The sequence below is a fragment of the Ovis canadensis genome, chromosome 8 (assembly GCF_042477335.2).
Source record: "Ovis canadensis isolate MfBH-ARS-UI-01 breed Bighorn chromosome 8, ARS-UI_OviCan_v2, whole genome shotgun sequence".
NCBI lineage: Eukaryota > Metazoa > Chordata > Mammalia > Artiodactyla > Bovidae > Ovis > Ovis canadensis.
The window spans coordinates 43,345,364-43,349,990 of record NC_091252.1 but is presented as its reverse complement, the minus strand read 5'-3'; the positions used below and the strand labels follow the sequence as shown (position 1 = coordinate 43,349,990).

The 4,627-nt window shown below is 46.2% G+C and overlaps 1 pseudogene; it reads left to right on the top strand.

Annotated features, from left to right (window-relative positions):
- Nucleotides 1-3,786: 3,786 nt before the first annotated feature.
- On the top strand, nucleotides 3,787-4,364 carry LOC138445084 (large ribosomal subunit protein eL29 pseudogene; annotated as a pseudogene).
- The last annotated feature ends 263 nt before the right edge of the window (nucleotides 4,365-4,627 follow it).

Sequence of the window (4,627 nt, the reverse complement as noted above, 5' to 3'; positions counted from 1 at the left end):
ACAAACCTAAACAACATATTAAAAACAGAGACATCACTTTGTCAACAAAGATATGTATAGTCAAAGCTATGGTTTTTCCAGCAGTCATGTATGGATGTGAGAGTTGGACCATAAAGAAGGCTGAGTGCCAAAGAATTGATGCTTTTGAACTGTGGTGTTGGATAAGACTCTTGAGAGTCCCTGGACTACAAGGAGATCCAACTAGTCCATCCTAAAGGAAAATCAACCCTGAATATTCACTGAAGGACTGATGCTGAAGCTAAAGTTCCAACACTTTGGTCACCTGATGTAAAGAACCAACTCATTAGGAAAGACCATGATGCTGGAAAAGATTGAAGGCAGGAGGAGAAGGGATGAAAGAAGACAAGATGGTTGGATGGCATCACCAACTCAAGGGACATGAGTCTGAGCAATCTGCAGAATTCAGTGCAGGACAGGGAAGCCTGGCGTGCAGCAGTCCATAGGATTGCAAAGATTTGGACAAGACTGAGCAACTGAACAACAAGTGAAGTGAAGTGAAGTGAAGTCGCTCAGTCATGTCCGACTCTTTGGAACCCCATGGACTGTAGCCTACCAGGCTCCTCCCTTCATGGGATTCTCCAGGCAAGAGTACTGGAGTAGGTTGCCATTTCCTTCTCCAGGGGATCTTCCCAACCCAGGGATCAAACCCTCATCTCCTGCATTCCGGGCAGACACTTTAACCTCTGAGCCACCAGGGAAGTAGGAACAACAAGTGAAAGGCTATACAAAAACCAGAGGTTCTTACAGGCAGGAGGGTGGGGCAAGAAGCTATTAGTAAAAGAAAAGAAAGGACTGTTTCAAGCCAGGTCATCTTTTTTGAGGGAAGAGTGGAGGTCTATAATGCAGATTATCTCTTCTTCCTTTGTGGGGCAGGAATGAGCAATAGAGAGGGCCCACAGGACAGATTACCTCCTTGACGCTGATCAGAATATTCCAGGTGGGCTGACTAAGGTTCTGCTCCTGGGGAAGGTTGAAACTAAAAGTGAAAGTGAAAAGTGAAGTGGCTCAGTCATGTCCGACTCTTAGTGACCATGGACTGTAGCCTACCACGCTCCTCCATCCATGGGATTCTCCAGGCAAGAGTACTGGAGTGGGTTGCAATTTTCTTCTACAGAGGATCTTCCTGACTCAGGGATCGAACCCAATTCTCCCACATTGTAGGTAGACACTTTACCGTCTGAGCCACCAGAGAAATCCTAACTGCCATTAAGTCAGGTGCTAAATCTAAGTTTGGTATGGGCTTTAACACAAGGAATGCCATTCAGGCCTTTTGGTTTTCTCTTTAACATCTATGAATGGATCCCAGGGCTCCTCCTCTCCCTTTCAAACCACCTAACAGATATTTGCATCAAGTCCAAGTCTCAAATTCTCTTCTCTACAGAGTCCAGGGAGGTCATGCACATGAGAGAAATGAGCTGAGTGGAAAGGAGAACCACAGGGACAGGACTGTGTGGTGAACCAAGAAAGCAGTTATTTCTAAGGTAGATGACCAGTTATTGCCAACAGGAAGCACACAGTGTCAGATCTCCCAGTTTTTTCAAGAGAAATAAAAAATTATGTTTTATATGAAACTTCCCAATTTACAAACATTGAAAACTATTTTTGTAACATTTGAATGCTTTGAAGGACAATTATGTGAAGGTTATTCAAAGTACATTTGTGAGGCACATGTACCACCAGTTTATTACCTCTGTCTATACTCACTACTTCCATGTTTTCAGGCTCTTACTCCTCACCTGTTTCACACACTGTCTTCCAAACACCATATGCCGAAACTCAACACCACCCTCTGGCTTCTAGCTCCTCACCATGCCTAAATCACCATGGCATCCGACAGTGACAGATACTGATGACCAACTCACACTTCTGAAGGCCCCTCTATTGGTGACCTTGCCATGGTGTTTCCCCGGTTCCTCTTCCCTCTTTGACTTCTTCCCCAATCCCCCAACCTCCTCCACACCTCCCACATCTTTCTATACTGCCTTGTAGAACAGCATGGGCAGGTCCATACAGAAAGAATGCCTGTACCACCAACTCCACAAGGGCAGTTCAAGAGGACAATATTGTTTGAGCAGCAACAATACTTTTCACTCAGAGGGGATATTTGTTGTGTTTCTGATCCTTGAATGCACATTAAAATCCCCCGAGCAGGAGAATGTATTTGGTCTGTATAGTACCCTGGCCTAAGGATTTTTTTAAAGTTCCTCAAGTGATTCTTACGCACAGCAAAGTTGAACACCACTGGTATACATGGTGTCTAAGTAAGTGGGTGATGGCTCAAAATTGGTGGGTCTCACCTTGTACATAGTGCTGCTTTCAGGGTCCGCCAGATACTGCAGCTCCACATAGTCATTCAACCAAGATTTCTGAGTGCCAAGATTTCTGCACCACAGACCTAAAGGAAGGCAACAGAAGGTGGAGCCAGCATGGGTGCTGAGCATCCTCTCTCAAATTAGATCTTGTATGATCTGAATCAAACTCTTCTGTGAAAGCAAATTGTTTCATTGGAATACAGTTTGTAGAACCTTCTATTATACCAAGTTTTTTCCCTTTGGCTTATAAATGAAACCTTCCAAATTTATTCTCTGCCTCTCTAATTCTGAATGGTCTTTTAACTTTTGCCTTTCTGCTGTCAGTGAATTTAAGATCCTTTCTTGCTCGCAAAAGAATTCAGAGATGCAGTGATCGCTAAGAAAAGTATTTATTTATACAGAAACATACTCCACAGAGTGTAGGCCATCTCAGAAGATGAAAGAGAGCACACAATTGAAATGAGTGGGCCTTGAAACATAGTATGGTTAGTTTTTATGGGCTGGGTAATTTCACAGCCCAGTGAGTGGGAAGACTATTCCAATTATTTTGGGGAAGAGGGTGGAGATTTCCAGGAATTGGGCCACTGCCCACTTTTTAACCTTTTATGGTTGGCCTCAGAATGGTCATGATGCTGGTGGGTGTGTTATTTAGCATGCTAATGTATTACAATGAGTGTATAATGAGGCTCAAGTTCTACTGGAAATCACATCTTCCACCATCTTGGACCTAGTTATTGGTTCTAATCAGTTTTTGTCATGTCCTATGGCCATGTCATTCTCTTAAAGGTTGTGCCCTGCTCTATCACCTCCTGTTTCATTTCCAGCCTCCTGGTAGACACTGTCACATCTCTTCTCCCCATTATCCACACCTTCTCCTCCTCCTCTTCCCTCCCACCTGAGTGTGAAGCCTTGATACAATCCTGGTCTCCTATCTCTAGCTTCTCCTCTCTAATACTCATTCTTCTAACTCCTCTAATATTGATTCTTCTCTCACACTGTCTCTGCCATCTCCCTTCTCACGACACCTTCCAACTTAAGCCATGGCTACTTTGTTCCTCACCTACGACAATGGTACTCAGTGCTCTCCCTGCTCTCAGCCTCTTCCTTAACCAATCCATTGTGCTCTGCAACTGTTTTTCCCGCTTCTTACAAGCCCTTGTTGCACCCTGCAGGAATAAACTAAGACAGGCCTACAGCCTAGATCTGCTCAGCTGTGTCAATTCCACCACCCAGTATCTTGAGTAAAGACTCAAGAGATAGGCTGAGCTTCTTCTGGAACAGTTTCTTGCACCTGGCAAGTAAGCAGATCCAATTCAGTGTCTACAACACAGTCTGTCTGTGTGTAGGAGGCTATAAAACCCGACAAGAATGTAAAGGCAAACCTCTCACTCCTGGCCAACTCGCCACCAACAGAAATAGAGTCAGCAGGGCATCTGCGGGACCCGGTGCAGACATGGCCAAGTCCAGGAACCACATCATGCACAACCAGTGCTGAAAATGGCATAGAAATGGCATCAAGAAACCCCGATCACAACAATACGAATCTCTTAAGGGGGTAGGCCCCAAGTTCCTGAGGAACATGTGCTTTGCCAAGAAGCACAACAAGAAGGGCCTGAAGAAGATGCAGGCCAACAATGCCAAGGCCACGAGTGCACATGCTGAGGCTGTCAAGGCCCCCGTGAAGCCCAAGGAGATCAAGCCCAAGATGCCAACAGGCGGCAGCCGCAAGCTCAGCTGACTTGCTCACATCGCCCACCCCAAGCTCAGGAAGCGCGCTTGCGCTCGCACCGCCAAGGGCCTCAGGCTCTGCCGGCCGAAGTCCCAGGCCAAGGCTGCAACCAAGGCCGGGCCACCCGTAGCTGCGGCTCCAGCCGCCAAGGGTGCCCAGGCCCCCACCAAAGCTCCGGAGCAGAGACCTTCATCTGCCAGTGTGAGGACAGAAGGACTGGTGTGACCCCCTGGGCTGCCGTCTACGTGGGGCTGGTGTCCTCCTGTGCTATTTGTACGAATAACTCTGAGACAGGAAAAAAAAAAAAAGAGAGAAATAGAGTCAGCAGCAGTAGTGCTCTCTACAGAACTTTGGGAGACCTATGCTTCCACGTGGGACCATGCCAAATAGACTTCTGCCTTATGTAGTTATTCCAAGTGAGGACGTTTCTGGGGATCCTTTGCCATTGAAGGATTTTTCACCCTCTTATTGTGTCTATTGGTATCTTTCTATATTCCATATCAAGCTTCCAAAGTGACAGCCCCACAGATCTCCAACATTCAACAAGTAAGATCCGCTCTCCTTG